The 21,677-nt window shown below is 35.4% G+C and overlaps 1 protein-coding gene across 2 annotated transcripts in view; it reads left to right on the top strand.

Annotated features, from left to right (window-relative positions):
• SOX30 (SRY-box transcription factor 30) overlaps nt 1-21,677 on the top strand; it is a 35,608-nt gene that overhangs the window by 12,442 nt on the left and 1,489 nt on the right. The gene's annotated exons all lie outside the window — the stretch shown is intronic.

Genomic DNA, 21,677 nt, shown 5'->3' on the forward strand with positions numbered 1-21,677 from the left:
ATTCTGCATCTCTAACAAGTTCCCAAGTGATGCCAGTTCTATTGGTTTGTAGACCAAACTTTGAATAGCAACACTATAGAGGAAAGTGCTTGGTCTGGGAGGTTTAATGACTTGTTCAAAGTTACACAGTTGTCTTTTTAACCCAAAAAATTCCCATATAAATTATCAGTGAAAGAATTGATTTTTATAGGAAAGCATCTAGGGAAAACAAATTTATAATTTTTCATTTTGGAGTGCTAGAATTTAGCTTCCTAGCAAATACTCTAATATAGTAAAAGTTCTACTTTTCAATTGTTAAGTGCATAAGCAGATAGTTACTACTGAGATTAGAGTGTTACGTGTTCAGTACCAATCTTCTATTGTTACTTATTTAGGAAAGTAAAATTACTTCCCACTTAGGCATACCAATAGCTCAAAGAACTTTTCAGGTATATGTTACATTACTCCAATTCATAATAAGAGTGCTTGTTTTCAAGGCCTTACCTCAGTTTGCCACAACTGTTCCCCATTTTATGGTTTAGTGGTGGTCGAGGGGTCGGTGACTCATGTTCTGGTGCAACTTTTTGCTGTTAGAGGAAGCAATATAGACATTTTTTCTCAAAGCATTATGGTTGTGCATTTTGACTTATTTGGTGGCTTCCTGAAGAATTGGTTCAAGGGCTTGCCTTTGTTTCATGAACCTCAAAATACTCTCAGGGTTTGAGTTATCTTTCAAGTGGTGTTTGTGAAAAATATTCAAAGGCATACGCTACTTCAGCTTTCTGGGGGTAAGGGACAACAGTTGGGGCAAGCAGGAGGCACACTGAAAATCCTAGAAGAGGCTGGGAAAGGAGGTACATGGGGAGTAAGAGCTTTGAGAAGCTCCCATATATACTGAGAAATCCAGAATGGCACACACACATCCAGGGCTAGTAGACACATATTCAACAAGCACCTGAGAAGACTGTAAGCTTTCACCTCTGACTGATCTTTAGGCTCTGTGTAAGTAGAAAATTGAGTCTAAGAAAGAACTGTAAACAGTCTGGACAAGCAGTGAAGGAGTACCCCAACTCAGAAATAATCTGCATAGACTGGGAGAGTGTTTTTTGCTCTGTTTTGCTTTGTCTGGTTCTACATGTTTAAGGAACGCTCTGCCAAATCACTAAGTTAATGGAACAGAGACTTAAATAATCACAAAAGACAGAGAATGAAGTCTTTACAAAAATAGTCTAGAAAAGTGACCAATGAAACACATAAGTACAACTCAAAAGAAACAACAGCATCATACCCTGGGGAGGGGCAGAAATCTGATTTTTAGAAATACTGTATTATAATACTAAAAACGTCCAGTTTTCAACAAAATATTCCTATACATGTAAGGAAGTAAGAAGGTATGGTATCTACAAGGAAAAAAGTTAACAGAAACTATCCCCAAGGAAGCCCAGACATTGGATTTACTAGACAAAGACTTTTTAAATCAACAGTCTTGAGCTAAAGGGAAATAAAAGAAACTATGGACAGAGAACTAGATGAAGCAAGGAGAACAGAGTACCACCAAATAGAGAAAAAAATCAATAAAAATACAGAAATTTTAAAAAGGAACCAAATAGAAATCTTGGATCTTAAAATTACAGTAACTGAAATGAAAAATCACTATGGAGACCCAGAAGCATGTTTGAGCAGACAGAAGAATTAGTGAATATAAAGTGAAAGAATTAGTGAATATAAAGAATTAGTGAATTTAAAGAATTAGTGAATATAAAGATCAATATAAAAATATAATTAGTGAATATAAAGATAGGTCAATTGCAATCATCCAATCTAAGAGGCAGAATTAAAAATAGTTAAGAGTAAACAGAATCTAAGGGACCTGTGGGACACCATCAGATCTACCAACATAATCATCAGAGTTTCTGGAGAAAAGGTGAGAAAGAAAGGGCAGAAAGAATATTTAAAGAGATAGTGGCCAAAAATGATCCAAATTTGAAGAAGGATGTGAATCCAAGAAGTTCAATGAATACTAACTAGGATAAATACAAAGAGATCCACACTGAGATACATTATAATCAAACTATTAAATATCAACGATGAAGAAAGACTCTTGAGTGCAGCTAGAAGAAAATGACTTATCTTGTACAGGAGATTCTCAATAAAGCTAACAGCCAATTTCACATCAGAAACCATGGAGGACAGAAGGCAGTGGGATACAAAGTGCTGAAAGAAAAAAGTAATCAACCAAGAATTCTATAATTGACAAAGTATCCTTCAAAAATAAAGGAGAAATAAAAGCCTGCCAGATAACAAAAGTTGAGGAATTCCAGAACTAGTAGACATGTCCTACAAGAAATGCTGAAGGGACTACTCCAAGCTGAAATGAAAAAAGACACTAGACAGTAACTCAAAGCCAAACAAAGAAATAAAGAACAGTGGTAAAAGTTACTATATAGGTAGTTATAAAACCCAGTGTTACTGCATTTTTGGTTAGTAACTTCTCTTTTTTTTCTGTATTATTTAAAACGTAAATGCATAAGCAATTATTATAAATCTATGTCAATGGATAAATAAAGTGTATATATATAATTAATGACAATATAAAGTGGGAGTGATGTTTTATACAGAGTTTTCATATGCCAATGAAGGTAAATATCAGTTTAAATTAGATTGTTATACATTTAGGATTTTAATTGTAATCTCCAAGGCAATGATTTAAGAAAATAACTAGAAATATGCAAAAAGAAAACAAGAGAACACAGTAGCCCTCTAGAAAAATCCATTAAGTATAGAAGAAGACCTTAATGGAAAAACTGAGGAAAAACCAAAAAATGACATATATAAAGCAAAATAGCAAAATGGCAGAATAAGTTCTTCCTTACTGGTAATCAATTTAAATATAAGTGGATTAAATTCTCTAATTAAAAGCAGAAATTGGCAGAATGTATTAAATATACATTCTGTATTAAATGTATTAAAAATAGTATCAAAATATATTCTATCTGCAAAAGACTCACTTTAAATCCAAAGACACAAATAGGTTGAAAGGGGAAAAAATAGAAGAAGATATTCCATGCAAATAGTAACCAAAAAGAGATGGGCTTCCATAATAATATTAGACAAAATAGATTTTATGTCAAAAATTATTACAGTAGACAAAGAAGGACATTACATATTGATAAAAAGTTAATACATTAAAAAGATACAGTGATTATAACCGTATACATATGCAACAAAGGGCCCCAAAACATATGAAGCCAAAATTGGCAGAATTAAAGGGAGAAATAGATAAACTTAATGATGACAGTTTATGTCTTAAATATTTTTTTGAGATATAACTGATATATACCATTAGTTTCATGTGTACAACATACATTTTTTTTTTGCTTGTTATGAGAACTTTTAAGATTTAGTCTCTCAGCAACTTTCAAATATACAACATGGTATTATTAACTATTGTCACAATGCTGTACATTCTGTCTCCAGGACTTATATATCTTATAACTGGAAGTTTGTAACTTTAGACCACCTTCACCCTTTTTCCCCATTTCCTCCCGCATACCTCTTTTGGCAGCAACCAATCTGTTCTCTATGAATTCATGTATTTTTAATTTCCATGTATAAGTGAGATCATACCATAACTGTCTTTCTGTGACTTATTTTACTTAGCATAATGTCCTCAAGATTCATCCATATTATTACAGGATTTCTTCCCTCTTATACAGCTGAATAATATTCCATTGTATGTATGGAACTTTTTCTGTACATGTACATGGGGATACAGTTATTCTTTCAAGTTAGTGTCTTCATTTCCTTCAAATAAATACCCGGAAGTGGAATTGCTGGATCATAAGACAGTTCTATTTTTAATTGAGGAATGTTCATATTTTTTCTCATAGTGGCTATACTAATTTACTTTACCACCAATAGTGCACACAAGGGTTCTCTTTTCTCCACATCCTCACCAACACTTGTTAGTCCTTATCTTTTTTATAAAACCATTTTAACAGGTGTAAGGTAATGTCTCATTGTGTTTTTTTATGTGCATCTCCCCAATGATTAGTGACGTTGAGGTACCTTATCATGTACCTGTTAGCCATCTGTATGTCTTCTTTGGAAAACTGTCTATTTAGATCCTGTGCCTATTTTTTTTTGAGGTATGTTGGTATTGCTTTTTTTTTAATCTTTATTTTTTATTTTTTTATAAACATATAATGTATTTTTATCCGCAGGGGTATAGGTCTGTGAATCGCCAGGTTTACACACTTCACAGCCTCACCATAGCACATATTCTCCCCAATATGTGCCTATTTTTTAATTGGATTGTTGTTTTGTTGCTATTGACTTGTATGAGTTCTTTATAGATTTTGGATATTAAGGCCTTATCAGATATATGGGTTGCAAATATTTTTTCCTATTTTGTAGCTTACTGTTTCATTTTGTTACTGGTTTCCTTTGCTGTGGAGAAGCTTTTTATTTTGATGTGGTCCCACTTGTTTATTTCTGTTTTTATTGCCTTATGATGTCAAGCCCAAAGCATCATCAGCAAGACCAATGTCAAGGAGCTTACTGCCTATGTTTTCTTTTAGGAATTTTATGATATGGGGTCTTATGTTCAAGTCTTTAATCTTTAATTTTTGGGGTGATTTTTATGTATGGCATAAAATAGGGGTTTCATTATTTCCATGTGACTGTTCAGTTTTCTTAACATCATTTATTGAAGAGACTATCCTTTCCTGATTGTATATTCTTGACTCCTTTGTAAATTAGTTGACCATGTATGTGTGAGTTTATTTCTGGTCTCTCTATTCTTTTCCATTGATCTGTGTCTGGTTTTATGCAAATACCATATTGTTTTATTATAGCTTTATAATATAGTTTGAAATCAGGGAGTATAATGTCCCTAGCTTTGTTCTTTCTCAAGATTGCTTTGACTTTGGGGTCTTTTGTGGTTCCATACAAATTTTAGGATTGTTTGTTCTATTTCTGTGAAAAATTCCACTGGAATTTTGATAGGGGTTGCATTGAATCTATAGATTCCTTTGGGTACTATAGACGTTTTAGCAATACTTCTTTTGATCCATGAGAATATGGAATATCTTTCCGTTTATTTATGTTTTCTTCAGTTTCTTTCACCAACGTCTTATCATTTTCAGCATACAAGTCTTTCACCTTTCTGGTTAAATTTATTTTTAGGTATTTTATTCTTCTTGAAGCAGTTGTAAATGGGATTGTTTTCTTAATTCTTTTTTATAGTAGCTTTTTTTTAAGTGTATAGAAATGCAGAGGATTTTTTTTATTCATTTTGTATCCTCAAACTTTACTGAATTTTTTGATTAGTTCTAACTTTTTTTTCAATGGAATCTTTAGGGTTTTCTAAGTATAATATACCAGTGCAAATAGAGACAGTTTTACTTCTTCTTTTCCAGTTTGGGTGCCTTTTATTTCTTTTTCTTGCCTGATATCTCTGGCTTGGTGTTCCAATACTATGTTGAATAGTAGTGGCAAGTGTGAGCATCCTTGTCTTACTCTCTTCTTTTTTTTAAGATCTTATTTATTCATAGAGAGATCGTAAAAAGGGGAGGGCAGAAGGAGAGGTAGAGAAAGAATCTTAAGAAGGCTCCTTGCTCAGCATGGAATCTGATGCAGGGCTCAATCCCACAACCCTGAGATCATGACCTGAGCAGGAATCAAGAGTTGGTTGCTTAACTGACTGAGTCACCCAGTACCCCTCCTAAACGTAATCTTAGAGAAAAAGCTTTCAGCTTTTCACCATTGAGTATGATGTTAGCTGTGAATACTTTATTTTTTTTTTAAATTTTTTTCCAATTTATTTATTTTCAGAAAAACAGTATTCATTATTTTTTCACCACACCCAGTGCTCCATGCAAGCCGTGCCCTCTATAATACCCACCACCTGGTACCCCAACCTCCCACCCCCCCGCCACTTCAAACCTCTCAGACTGTTTTTTCAGAGTCCATAGTCTCTCATGGTTCACCTCCCCTTCCAATTTACCCAAATTCCCTACTCCTCTCTAACGCCCCTTGTCCTCCATGCTATTTGTTATGCTCCACAAATAAGTGAAACCATATGATAATTGACTCTCTCTGCTTGACTTATTTCACTCAGCATAATCTCTTCCAGTCCCGTCCATGTTGCTACAAAAGTTGGGTATTCATCCTTTCTGATGGAGGCATAATACTCCATAGTGTATATGGACCACATCTTCCTTATCCATTCATCCGTTGAAGGGCATCTTGGTTCTTTCCATAGTTTGGCGACTGTGGCCATTGCTGCTATAAACATTGGGGTACAGATGGCCCTTCTTTTCACGACATCTGTATCTTTGGGGTAAATACCCAGGAGTGGAATGGCAGGGTCATAGGGAAGCTCTATTTTTAATTTCTTGAGGAATCTCCACACTGTTCTCCAAAGAGGCTGCACCAACTTGCATTCCCACCAACAGTGTAAGAGGGTTCCCCTTTCTCCACATCCTCTCCAACACATGTTGTTTCCTGTTTTGTTAATTTTGGCCATTCTAACAGGTGTAAGGTGATATCTCAATGTGGTTTTAATTTGAATCTCCCTGAGGGCTAATGATGATGAGCATTTTTTCATGTGTCTGATAGCCATTTGTTTGTCTTCATTGGAGAAGTGTCTGTTCATATCTTCTGCCCATTTTTTTATATGATTGTCTGTTTCGTGTGGGTTGAGTTGGAGGACTTCATTATAGATCCTGGATATCAACCTTTTGTCTGTACTGTCATTTGCAAATATCTTCTCCCATTCCGTGGGTTGCCTCTTTGTTTTTTTGACTGTTTCCTTTGCTGTGCAGAAGCTTTTGATTTTGATGAAGTCCCAGAAGTTTATTTTCGCTTTTGTTTCCTTTGCCTTTGGAGACGTATCTTGAAAGAAGTAGCTGTGGCTGATATCAAAGAGATTACTGCCTATGTTCTCCTCTAAGATTCTGATGGATTCCTGTCTCACGTTGAGGTCTTTTATCCATTTTGAGTTGATCTTTGTGTACGGTGTAAGAGAATGGTCGAGTTTCATTCTTCTACATATAGCTGTCCAGTTTTCCCAGCACCATTTATTGAAGAGACTGTCTTTTTTCCACTGTATATTTTTTCCTGTTTTGTCAAAGATTAATTGACCATAGAGTTGAGGGTCCATATCTGGGCTCTCTACTCTGTTCCACTGGTCTATGTGTCTGTTTTTATGCCAGTACCATGCTGTCTTGGTGATCACAGCTTTGTAATAAAGCTTGAAATCAGGTAAGGTGATGCCGCCAGCTTTATTGTGAATACTTTAAATAATGGATAGATATTCCTCCAAAATGAATGAAGATTATAAGGAAATAGAACACTATACAATACTGGAAAGAACAACTACATAATAGGCATATATAATGTTTCACCCAATGTTTGAATATAGATTCTTCATAATGGCACACAATTGCACATAGGATAGACCATATGTTAGATCACAAAGCAAGTCTCAAAAGTACTTAAAAAGATTTAAATCATACAAAGTTTCTTCTCCAACCATGATAGAATAACAGAAAAATTATAGCTGCAATGACCTACATTCAAAAAGATCTCAAATCAATAAGAACATTAAAACCTAACTAGAGCAAACAAAACCTTCTCTTCTAAAAGAAGAGCAAACAAAACTCAAAGCTTGCAGAAGGAAAGGAATGATTAGAGAAAAGTAAAGAAGAAAAAAGAGAGCTTAATGAAATAAAAGAAAATTAACAAAAGTTAGCTTTTTAAAAAGATCAATTGAATTGATCAAACTTTAGCTAGACTGACTAAGAAAAACAGAGAAGACATAAATTACTAAAATAAGATATGAAATTGGGTACATTGCTACCAACTTTAAAGAAATAAAAATGACTATAGGAGAATACAGTGAATAATTGTACACCAACCAGTTAGATACCTAGATAAAGTGGACAAATAAGTGAATTATCAAAACTGACTCAAGAAGAAAATGCAAATCTGAACAGACCTATATTAAGAGGTTGAATCAGTTATGATGAATTTGAGAAACAAGACACAGGATTATAGGGGAAGGGAGGGAAAAAAGGAAACAAGATGAAACCAGAGAGGGAGATAAACTATAAGAGACTCTTAATCTCAGGAAACAAACCAAGGTTTGCTGGGCGGGGTGGGGGGGTGGCTGGGTAATGGACACTGGGGAGGGTATGTGTTATAGTGAGTACTGTGAATTTTGTAAGACTGATGAATCACCAACTTGTACCCCTGAAACAAATAATACTTTATATGTTAATTTTTAAAAAAGAGATTGAATCAGTAATCAAAAACCTCCCAGCAAAGAAAAGCCCTGGGCTAGATAGCTTCATTGGTCAATTCTACCAAACATTTAAAGAGGAATTAACACCAATTCTCAAATTCTTCCAAAATATATGAGGGGACACTTCTAGGACCAACATTACTCTGCTACCAAAGCCAGACAAAGATACCACATATTACAGACTAATATATCTTGTGAATATAGTTGTAAAATATGCTTAATAAAATACTAGCAAACTGAGTCCAGCAGGATGTTAAGAGGATGATATACCAAGACCAAGTGAGATTTACCCTAGCAATGTATGTGTGGTTCAACATCTGAAAATCAGTGTAATACACCTTATAAATAGAATGAAGGAACAAAACCACCTGATTATCTCAATTGTTGCAGAAAATAAAGCACTTGATAAAATCCAACATCTTTTTTTATTATAAAAAAAAATTCCTGATTTCAAAACTAAATCGTCAGGCTAGGAAGAGAAGAGAACTTCCTCAACAGGAAAAGAACTTTCTCAACATTGAACAAAACCCAAGGTTAATATCATCTTCATTGTTGATGGACCAAAAGCTGTCCTCCTGAGGCTGGGAACCAGAAAAGGATGTTAGCTTTCACAATTGCTATTCAACATTGTACTAGAAGTTCTAGCCAGAGAAATTAAGCAAGGGAAAAAAAAAAAGACATCGAGAAGGGAGTTGGGGGAAATTGGAGGGGGAGACGAACCATAAGAGACTGTGGACTCTGAAAAACAATCTGAGGGTTTTGGAGGGGTGGGGGTTGGGATGTTGGGTGAGCCTGGTGGTGGGTATTATGGAGAGCACGTATTGCATGGAGCACTGGGTATGGTGCATAAACAATGAATTCTGGAACACTGAAAAGAAATTGTAAAAATAAATAAAAATTTTTTTAAAAGACATCCAAAACAAAAGAAATAAAATTATCTCTTTTTACACATGATCCTATGTATGGAAAATCCTATATAAAGAAAATCCTAAAGAATCTGCAGAAGTTTATTAGAGCTAATGATAAGTTGCAGGGTATAAGATCAATATACATAAATCACTTGAATTTTCTATACATTAGCAATGTGCAATCCAAAAAGGAAATTAAGAAAACAATTCTATTTAAAGTAGTATCAAAAAGACTAAAATACCTAGGAATAAATCTAATGAGGGAGAGGCATAAGACTTACAAACTGAAAACTACAAATCATTACTGAAAGAAAGTAAAGATCTAAATAAATGCAAAGTATTTATGTTCATGCTTAGAAGGCTTACTATTGTTAAGAAGACAGTACTTCCCAAAGTGATTTGCAGAATCAATACAATCCCTCTCAAAAATCCCAATGACTTATTTTTACAGAAATGGAAAAGCTGACCCTAAAGTTTATATGGAACTGTAAGTGACCCAGAATAGTTTTAAAACAATCTTGAGAAGGGGAAACAAATTTGAAGGATTCACAATTCCTGACTTTAAACTTACTATACAAAGCTACTATATCAAATACTGTGGTATCAAGAGAATGAAAGTCAAGTCACAGACTGGGAGAAAATTTTTGCAAAAGATGTATCTGATTAAGGACTGTTACACAAAATGTGCAAAATATTTGAATTCTTAAAACTCAACAATAAGAAAACAGCCTATTAAAAGTGGACCAAAAACCTGAACAGACACCTCACCAAAGAACATATACAGATAGCATTTAAGCACGTGAAAAGATGCTTCACGTTATGTATCTTTAGGGAATTACAAATTTAAATGGGATATCACTACAAATCTATCAGGATTGCCAAAATCCAAAATATGGACAACACCAAATCCTGAACACCAAATACTGGTCAGGATGTGGAGCAAAGGAAATTCTAATTTATTGTTAGTAGAAATGCGTTATGGTATACCTACTTTGGAAGACAGTTTGGCAGTTCCTTATAAAGCTAAAAATACTCTTACCATATGATCCAGCAATCACACTCCTTGGTATTTACCACAAAGGAAGGAAGGAAGGAAGGAAGGAAAGGAAGGAAGGAAGGAAGGAAGGAAGGAAGGAAGGAAGGAGAAAGAAAGAAAAGAAAGAAAGAGGAAGGAAAAGAAGGAAAGAGGAAGGAAAGAAAAGAAAAAAGAAAAAGAGAATTGTGTTTACACAAATGTGTAAATCTGCACACAGATGCTTATAGCAGTTTTATGCGTAGTTGCCAAAACAGAAAGCATCAAGATGTGTTTCAGTAGGTAAATAGATAAACTATGGTATGTGTAAACAGCAGAATATAAACAGGATCGAAACAAGATATACATATTGGATGTGATTATGTTTTTTAAGCCTCTTTCATGCTAGAACAGTTCTCTATCCTCTTTTATTGTTTTTTAATGCCTTGTATTCATTGAAGAAACATGTTATCCTCATCCTGGATTTTGCTTATTTTATCCTTGGATATAATTTACATGTTCCCTTATTACCCTTTCCCCCCCTGTGAAATGATAGCTCTTGCAACTTGATTTGACTCTGTTTCAGTTTTTTTTTTCTTTTATTCTCCCCCTTTCTCTTCCTTTTTCTTTTCTATTTCTCTTTTTTTGGGAAATGATACCTCATGGGTGGTGCTGTGTAATTTGTAGTGTATCACATCAAGAGGTACATAACGTTTGTTTTATTCTAACAGTGATGTTAAGAATAATCTGCAGGTTCAGGTATTATCATGATAGGTAAGTGCTGCTTCTCAATTCTTGGCTATACAGTAGCGTCACTTGAAGAATTAAGACCAAATAAATTGGACTTTTTGTGTGTGTGTGGGACCTGGGCAGCAGAATTCTTTAAAAGTTTCTCCAGGTGAGGGACGCCTGGGTGGCTCAGTTGGTTGGACGACTGCCTTCAGCTCAGGGAGTGATCCTGGAGTCCCGGGATCGAGTCCCACATCAGGCTCCCAGCTCCATGGGGAGTCTGCTTCGCTCTCTGACCTTCTTCTCGCTCATGCTCTCTCTCACTGTCTCTCTCTCTCAAATAAATAAATAAAATCTTTAAAAAAAAAAAAGTTTCTCCAGGTGATTGTAATGGTCAGTTAAGCTTGAGAAATACCAGTGCAATGATTAGTGCCTATGGGGATTGTTGCCTAGAACCATGAGATTGCAAAATGGTCATTTTTTGATTCAGTATTCCTTCACTCATTAGCTAGAATGCTTTTTTGAAGAAAAACTTAACCCTCATCAATTGGTTACTCAGAAATACCGAAGGGTAGGATAAATTCTTGATTTTTTCCCCTATCATTGAGTCTTATTTTGTTTTAGGAACACCATCATGAACAAGTAGATTTCTGTATATTTGGTATGTTTTTATACATTGCAGTCATTATTATATCTTTTGATGCTCAAATTATCCATTTATTTATCTTTGATTTGTCCAATTGGCTACAAGTTATATTCTGTGTCTTTAATCTTTGATAGCTTTTTTGTTCTCTGGCACAATAAGTCCTAGGCTCATCTTGTACATTTTGTGCACACCAGACCTGGAATCAGCCATTTTACCCAGAAATCCAGGTTCCTTTTACTGAAATCACAATGTGGGCAATAAGGATGCTCATTGCTACTGAATTTTAAAAAGTATCTAACGTTATGCCCCCAGTTTTATTTTTGTTTTTCAACATTTCCTTAGCGATTCGGGGTTTCTTCTAATTCCATACAAATTTTAGGATTATTTGCTCCAGATCTTTGAAAAATACCGGTGGAATTTTGATTGGAATGGCATTAAAGTATAGAGTGCTCTAGGCAGTATAGACATTTTAACAATGCTTATTCTTCCAATCCAAGAGCATGGAATGGTCTTCCATCTATTTGTGTCTTCTTCAATTTCTTTCATGAGTGTTCTGTAGTTCCTCGAGTACAGTTCCTTTACCTCTTTGGTTAGGTTTATTCCCAGGTATCTTATGGTTCTTGGTGCTATAGTAAATGGAATTGATTCTCTAATTTCACTTTCTGTATTTTCATTGTTAGTGTATAAGAAAGCCACTGATTTCTGTACATTGACTTTGTATCCTACCACGTTGCTGAATGAGTTCTAGTAGTTTGGGTTCTAGTAGTATGAGTTCTAGTAGTTTGGGGGTGGAGGCTTTTGGGTTTTCCATATAAAGAATCATGTCATCTGCAAAGAGAGAGAGTTTGACTTCTTTATTGCCAATTTGGATACCTTTTATTTCTCTTTGTTGTCTGATTGCTGTTGCTAGGACTTCTAATACTATGTTGAACAAGAGTGGTGAGAGTGGGCATCCTTGTCGTGTTCCTGATCTCAATGGGAAGGCTGTAAGCTTTTTCCCATTGAGAATGATATTTGTTGTGGGTATTTCATAGATAGATTTAATGAAGTTCAGGAATGTTCTCTCTATACTTTGAAGCCTTTTAATCAGGAATGGATGCTGAATTTTGTCAAATGCTTTTTTTGCGTCAATTGAGAGGACCATGTGGTTCTTCTCTCTTCTCTTACTGATTTGTTCTATCACATTGATTGATTTGCAAATGTTGAACCATCCTTGTAGCCCAGGGATGAATCCCACCTGGTCATGGTGGATAATCTTTTAAATGTGCTGTTGGATCCTGTTTGCTAGGATCTTGTTGAGAATCTTAGCATCCATATTCATCAGTAATATTGGTCTGAAATTCTCCTTTTTGGTAGGATCTTTGCCTGGTTTGGGGATCAGGGTAATGCTGGCTTCATAGAAAGAATATGGAAGTTTTCCTTCTGCTTCATTTTTTGGAAACAGCTTCAGGAGAACAGGTTACCTGATTTCAAGCTTTACTACAAAGCTGTGATCACCAAGACAGCATGGTACTGGCATAAAAACAGACACATAGACCAGTGGAACAGAGTAGAGAGCCCAGATATGGACCCTCAACTCTATGGTCAATTAATCTTTGACAAAACAGGAAAAAATATACAGTGGAAAAAAGACAGTCTCTTCAATAAATGGTGCTGGGAAAACTGGACAGCTATATGCAGAAGAATGAAACTCAACCATTCTTTTACACCGTACACAAAGATAAACTCAAAATGGATAAAACCTCAACATGAGACAGGAATCCATCAGAATCTTAGAGGAGAACATAGGCAGTAACCTCTTCGATATCAGCCATAGTAACTTCATTCAAGATATGTCTCCAAAGGCAAAGGAAACAAAAGCGAAGATGAACTTTTGGGACTTCATCAAGATCAAAAACTTCTGCACAGTGAAGGAAACAGTCAACAAAACTAAGAGGCAACCCACGGAATGGGAGAAGATATTTGCAAATGACAGTACAGACAAAAGGTTGATATCCAGGATCTATAATGAAGTCCTCCAACTCAACCCACACGAAACAGACAATCATATAAAAAAATGGGCAGAAGATATGAACAGACACTTCTCCAATGAAGACCTACAAATGGCTATCAGACACATGAAAAAATGTTCTTCATCACTAGCCATCAGGGAGATTCAAATTAAAACCACATTGAGATACCACCTTACACCAGTTAGAATGGCCAAAATTAGCAAGACAGGAAACAACATGTGTTGGAGAAGATGTGGAGAAAGAGGAACCCTCTTACACTGTTGGTGGGAATGCAAGTTGGTGCAGCCACTTTGGAGAACAGTGTGGAGATTCCTCAAGAAATTAAAAATAGAGCTTCCCTATGACCCTGCCATTGCACTCCTGGGTATTTACCCCAAAGATACAGATGTCGTGAAAAGAAGGGCCATCTGTACCCCAATGTTTATAGCAGCAATGGCCACGGTCGCCAAACTGTGGAAAGAATCAAGACCCTTCAACGGAGGGATGGATAAGGAAGATGTGGTCCATATATACTATGGAGTATTATGCCTCCATCAGAAAGACGAATACCCAACTTTTGTAGCAACATGGACAGGACTGGAAGAGATTATGCTGAGTGAAATAAGTCAAGCAGAAAGAGTCAACTATCATATGGTTTCACTTATTTGTGGAGCATAACAAATAGCATGGAGGACAAGGGGAGATGGAAAGGAGAAGGGAGTTGAGGGAAATTGGAAGGGGAGGTGAACCATGAGAGACTATGGACTCTGAAAAACAATCTGAGGGTTTTGAAGGGGTGGGGGGTGGGAGGTTGGGGGAACCAGGTGGTGGGTATTGGAGAAGGCACGGATTGCATGGAGCCCTGGGTGTGGTGCAAAAACAATGAATACTGTTACGCTGAAAAAAAAAAAGTATCTAGGGATTTGCAGTGTAGAATATGAGAAAATATGTATTTTTTTGAGGAAAAATACTTCATGAGTGTTATGTTGATATTTCCAAAATAAATTTAATATTGTAGTTTCAAATGAGATGCATTGATCTTATGTGCTAGTATCTTTCCCCCTAAAAATCTTGTTTCCTAATGGTAATAACATATTTGCTTTATCTTACCAAACATGTTTTTTTTTCTGATGTGTGTTTATATGTATGTATATATATAGAGAGAGAATAACTTCAAAACAATTATATCAATAGTTTCAAAGCAGCACTGTCACAAACAATAAAATTACCAAATGCAGTGTAAGATTTGTTTGTGATTCTTTTCTTTTTAGGGTGTATCTTGCCAGGAAGGAACAATAAAAATACCAGATTTAAATTATCCTGATATAATGTTTGTGTAGTTAAGGCAACTGCAGCTTGATATAACTGGGGTTCATCAGTTTTCATTTGCTTTTAATTTTTAGGAATTACTTTTTAAAATACTACATTTGTTTTAAAATTATGTAAAGTAATTTTGTGGTTTCAAAGTCAAAACCATAAGGCAAAGTCCATTCTCAGAAGTCTAACTTCTTTGCCTACTTCTTCCCTACTTCTATCTTGCCTCCTACATGCCAGCATTTCAGTTAGTTTTTGTTCTATCTTTGCATTCTTTTTGAAAATCAATGTTATACACACATGTAGGTGTCTGAGTTTATGAATATATTATTACCTGTAACTTCTTGTAAAACTAAATAATAATACATTAAAAGTGTTTTTCATTTCTAAAGTATGCATAGATATCCTCTCTCAGGTTCCTCCTGACAGATCTTTTAAGTTGGCAGAACAGGGGATATTATCTCTGTTTTATATAAGGTGTCCAAGGCTCAGAAAAACTTACATTTCCTTAAGGTTACCAGGTTTTTAAGTGGCAGAGTAGATACCCATGTAGTGTGGCGCGGGAGAACAAGTTCGGTTTCACTACTCACTAATTATATGACTTTGAGCAAGTTACTCAATCTCTTTAAGGTTCTCTACTCTCAGCTGTAAAATGGAGATACATTATCTGTCTCATATGGTTGTTCTAAAGAATAATTGAGATAACACATAAACTCCTTGGCTAATGCCTAGAGAACCTACTAAATGCTTATTGTTGGTTAACATGTTGACAAATATTACCATTCTAATAATTCTGATTGATACTTTTCCCACTACACCACAGTGCTTCTAAACTTATTTTTCATCCATGCAAACTTCTAGGATTAATCTTATCTTAATTGATCTGTTTTCTGAATACTCTTATCTTAATTGATCTGCTTTCTGAATATCTACATGGCCATGTAATGTTTGAGTTCGCATTATAGACTTTAGCACATGTCTAGTATATACCTAGATTCTAGATCTTCTTTTAAAATTAAATTCTCCACCAAGTCTTATGTAATATCTTGCTTACATTATGTAATATCTTGTTACATCCTGAACACAATAGTGGGTAAATTATTTCTAGCTGAAGTGAGTGCTTTATGGAGGGAGAGGTATCTGTGTAATTCAGTAGATGGAGGGCTGAGGTTAGAAGAGCTACAGAAGCAAAGTCATACTAGCTAAAAGGATAATGTGTTCAGGACATATGTGTTATATTAAAAATGCCTGAAGGAAGATGTGGCAGTAGGAAAGGAAACCTGAAACATTTTGGAACTTTAGCCTCATTATTGTGATATTTAACAAGGGTAAGGTACCCAGCACTTGGGACATTTGGGGGTGGGATACCAAAGCACTCAAGATACCCCCATATTTTCAGTGTTTGAGATAATAGTCTAGTTTGTCAATTGTACTTATATTTTAAAGGGAAGAAAACAAAGTTGATCTTTTTTTTTAAATTTATTTATTTTTTATTTTTTTTCAATTTATTTATTTTCAGAAAAACAGTATTCATTATTTTTTCACCACACCCAGTGCTCCATGCAAGCCGTGCCCTCTAAAAAAAATGTGGGCTCATGAAGTGAAACCCTCAACTTGGGGGTTTTGCTGAGTGTGGTTATTATGTTTATGTTATTCTGTCACTAGATGGAGTCCATGAGTCCAGGGAACTCTCGCTTGGACATTTGTATACCCCTTCCTATGATTCCCATTCTGCACCTTTGAAAGAGAGAATATTCTTAAAAAAAAAAAAAAAATTAGCAAACAGATTGGGATGGCAGAATTTTTAGAATTGCCTTAAAAACAGTTTGTTAAACAGCAAAATAATCTTTTTGGTTGTTCACTTTGCAAAAATTTTATGTGGAAAATATCTTTAAAACCAGAGTTTAATATTCATTCTAAATCTTTCCAATAGAAACAATATTTTTAATTTAACTTATTATGGAGATTCAATTAAAAAGTTAGGTTGTTATCCTCTGTTCCAGGGTCACGGCCCCCCTGCCCAGGAACTCTCTCTCTCTCTCTCTTTTTTTTTTTTCTCAGTATAGTTGGCACACAATTTTATATTAGTTTCAGATGTACAGTATAGTGATTTGATGAGTTTATACATTATGCTATGTTCATCATAAGTATAGCTGCCATCTGAGCCTAAACATTGCTATTATAGTATCATTGACTATGTTGCTTATGCTATACCTTTTGTTCCCATGACTTATTTACTTTATAACTAGAAGACTGTATCTCCACTCCCCTTCACTCATTTTGCACAACCTCCCATTCTGGGGTAACCATCAGTTTGTTCTCTGTATTTACAGTTCTGATTCTGCTTTTTGCTTATTTACCTTTTAAGATATCACTTACAAGTGAAATCATATAGTATTTGTCTTTCTCAGTCTGACTTATTTTACTTGGTATAGATGCCCTCTAGGTCTATTTATGTTGTCACAAATGGCAAGAGCTCATCCTTTTTTATGACTGCATAATATTCCCGTGTGTGTATATGTGTGTGTGTGTGTGTGTGTAAAACACATCTTTTTAAAAAATTAACATATAATGTATTACTGGTTTCAGAGGTACAGGTCTTTGATTCATCACAGTCTAATATAGTACCCAGTGCTCATTACATCACATGTACTCCTTAGTGTCTATTATGCAGCTACCCCATCCTTCCACTCCTCTCCCCTCCAGCAACTCTGTTTGTTTCCTATGATTAAGAGTCTCTTCTGGTTTTTCTCCCTCTCTGGTTTCATCTTGTTTTATTTTTCCCTCCCTTCCCCTATGGTCCTCTGTTTTGTTTCTTAAATTTCATGTATCAGTGAGATAGTATGATAATTGTCTTTCTCTGACTGACTTATTTCACTTAGCATAATATCCTCTAATCTGATCCATGTCATTGCAAATGACAAGATTCCATTTTTTGATGGCTAAGTAATATTCCATTGTATATGTATATATACACCACATCTGCTTTATCCATTCATCTGTTGATGGATATCTAGGCTCCTTCCACAGTTTGGCTATTGTGGACATTGCTGCTATAAACTCAGGTTGCATGTGCCCCTTCAGATCACTACATTTGTATCTTTGGGGTAAATACCCAATAGTGTAATTGCTGGGTCATAGGGTAGCTCTATTTTAAACTTTTTGATGAACTTCCATACTGTTTTCCAGCGTGACTGCACAAGCTTTCACCCACCAACAGTAGGAGGTTTCCCCTTTTGCCACATCCTCACCAACATCTGTCATTTCCCGAGTTGTTAATTTTAGCTATTCTGACTGGTGTGAGGTGGTATCTCATGGTGACTTTGATTTGTATTTCCCTGATGCTAAGTGATGTTGAGCATTTTTTCAAGTGTCTGTTGTCCGTTTGGATGTCTTCTTTGCAGAAATGTCTGTTCATGTCCTCTGCCCATTTCTTGATTGGATTATTTGTTCTTTGGGTATTGAGTTTGATAAGTTCTTTATAAATTTTGGATACTAGCCCTTTATTTGATAAGACATTTGCAAATATCTTTTTCCATTCTATAAGTTGTCTTTTTTTTTTTTTTTACTGTTTCCTTTGCTGTGAAAAAGCTTTTTATCTTGATGAAGTCACAATAGTTCATATTATATCTCTTGCCTTTGGAGACATGTCTAGCAAGAAGTTGCTGTGGCTGAGGTCACAGATATTGCTGCCTGTGTTCTCCTCTAGGATTTTGATGGATTCCTGTCTGACATTTAGGTCTCTCATCCATTTTGTGTCTATTTTTGTGTGTGGTGTAAGGAAATGATCCAGTTTCATTCTTCTGCATGTGGCTGTCCAATTATCTCAACACCATATGTTGAAGAGATTGTCCCTTTTCCATTGGATATTCTTTCCTGCTTTGTTGAGGACTTGTTGACCATGAAGCTGGGGTTCCATTTCTGGGTTCTCTATTCTGTTCTATTGAATAGATGTCTGTTTTTGTATCAATACCGTACTGTCTTGATGATTATAGCTTTGTAACATAGCTTGAAGTCCAGAATTGTGATGCCACCAGCTTTGGTTTTCTTTTTAAAAATTCCTTTGGCTATTTGGGCTTTTCTTGTTCCATACAACTGTTAGGACTATTTTTTCAGCTCTGTGAAAAAGATTGATGGCATTTTGATAGGGATTGTATTGAATGTATAGATTGCTCTAGGTAGCACAGACATTTTCACAATATTTGTTCTTCCAATCCATGAGTGTGGAACATTTTTCCGATTCTTTGTGTCTTCCTCAATTTCTTTTATGAGGTTTCTATAGCTTTCTGAGTACAGATTCTTTGCTTCTTTGCTTAGGTTTATTCCTAAATATCTTATGGTTCTGGGTTCAATTATAAATGGGATTGACCCCTTACTTTCTCTTTCTTCTGTCTCATTGTTAGTGTGTAGAAATGCCACTCATTTCTGTGCATTGATTTTTATATCCTGCCACATTGCTGAGTTCCTGTATGAATTTTATAATTTTGGGATGGAGCCTTTTGGGTTTTCCACATAGAGTATCATGTCATCTGCAAAGAGTGAGAGTTTGACTTCTTTTTTGACAATTCGGATGACCTTTATTTCTTTTGTTGTCTGATTGCTAAGGGTTAGGACTTCTAGTACTATGTTGAACAATAGTGGTGACAGTGGACCTACCTGTTGTGTACCTGACCTTAGGGGAAAATCTCTCAGTCTTTTCCCCCATTGAGAATGATATTTGCTGTGGGCTTTTCATATATGGCTTTTATGATATTGAGGTATGTTTCCTCTATCCCTATCCTGTGAGGAGTTTTAATCAAGAAAGCATGCTATACTTTGTCAAATGCTTTTTCTGCATTTATCAAAAGGATCATATGATCCTTGTCCTTTCTTTTATTAATGTAGTGTATCACATTGATTGATTTGTGGATGTTGAGCCACCTTTGCAGCCCAGGAATAAATCCCACTTGGTCATGATGAATAATCCTTTTAATGTACTGTTGGATCCTATTGGCTAGTATCTTGGTGAGAATTTTTGCATCCATGTTCATCAGGGATGTTGGTCTGTAATTCTCCTTTTTGGTGGGGTCTTTGTCTGGGTTTGGGAGCAAGGTAATGCTGGCCTTAAAGAAAGAGTTAGGAAGTTTTCCTTTCATTTCTATTTTTGAAAACAGCTTCAGAAGAATAGGTATGAATTCTTCTTTAAATGTTTGGTAGAATTCCCCTGGGAAGTCATCTGATCCTGGACTCTTGTTCATTGGGAGACTTTTGATTACTGCTTCAGAGTCCTTGCTGGTTATGGGTCTGTTCAGGTTTTCTGTTTCTTCCAGTTTCATTTTTGGTAGTTTATACATTTCTAGGAATGCATCCATTTCTTCAAGATTGCCTAATTTGTTGCCATATAGTTGCTTATAATATGTTCTTATAATTGTTTGTGTTTAGCCAGTGTTGATTGTGATCTCTCCTCTTTCATTCATGATAAAACACATCTCCTTTATCCATTCATCTAATGATGGACTCTTAGGTTGTTTTCATTTTTTAGCTTTTATAAACAATACTAAAGTAAACATAGGGGTGAGTATATCTTTTTGAATTGGTGTCTTCATTTTCTTTGGGTAAATACGCCATAGTGGAATTATTGGATCATATGGTATTTCTATTTTTAATTTTTTGAGGAATCTCCATGCTGTTTGCCATGGTGGCTGTACCAGTTTATATCTCCACCAACAGTATATGAGGTTCCCTTTTCTCCACATCCTTGCCAACACTTGTTATTTTTTTGTCTTTTTGACTTCAGACATTTTCACAAGTGTAAGATGATATCTCATTGTGGTTTTACTTTGCATTTCCCTGGTGATGAGAATGTTGAGCGTCTTTTCATGTGTCTGTTGACCATCTGTATATCTTCTTTGGAAAAATGCCTATTCAGGTCCTCTGCCCATTTTTTAATCAGATTGTTTTTTGGTGTTGAATTGTAGAAGTTTTTTTTTTATATTTTGGATACTATTGATATGTCATTTGCAGATATTTCCTCCCATTTAGTAGGCTGTCTTTTAGCTTTGTTGATTGTTTCCTTTGCTGTGCAGAAGCTTTTTATTTTGATATAGTCTCAATCATTCATTTTTGCTTTAGTTTCTCTTGTCTTAGGAAACATATCTAGAAAAATGGTGAGTGATTGGGGGAAAGGGGAAAGACTGCATTAGAAATTTGTTTAGGGTCCAGTTGATTTGTGTATTTTTGTTATCACTTAATTTGTAATTTTTGTTTCAGAAGCAAATATTCATGTTGTACAAATTTCTGATTGCCCTTGATGTGGAAAGACTGATGGGGAAAGTATGATGTGTTTGATTTTTATATCAAATCATCAGGCATGGAGAAGTATCTTTTAGAAGTGTTAAAATAAATGTTCCTACTGTACATTTAAAAAAAAATGCCTCTGTCCACACAGACTGTGAGCACTTAGAGTATAAAAAAGACACTCCAAACATCCATTCCTCCAGAATCCTTGAATCTAGCTAGAATGTCAAAAAGCTACATTTTAGAATGGCATTATTTTAGCCTCACATGAAGATGCCTTTTCTTTTTTTTTTAATTTTTATTTATTTATTTGACAGACAGAGATCACAAGTAGTCAGAGAGGCAGGCAGAGAGAGAGAGGAGGAGGCAGGCTCCCCACTGAGCAGAGAGCCCTATGTGGTGTTCGACCCCAGGACTCGGGATCGTGACCTGAGCCAAAGACAGAGGCTTTAACCCACTGAGCCACCCAGGTGCCCCTAAGATGCCTTTTCAAAACTAGTTTATCAGGATGCCT

The sequence above is a fragment of the Neovison vison genome, chromosome 1 (genome assembly GCF_020171115.1).
Source record: "Neovison vison isolate M4711 chromosome 1, ASM_NN_V1, whole genome shotgun sequence".
NCBI classification, from domain to species: Eukaryota; Metazoa; Chordata; class Mammalia; order Carnivora; family Mustelidae; genus Neogale; species Neogale vison.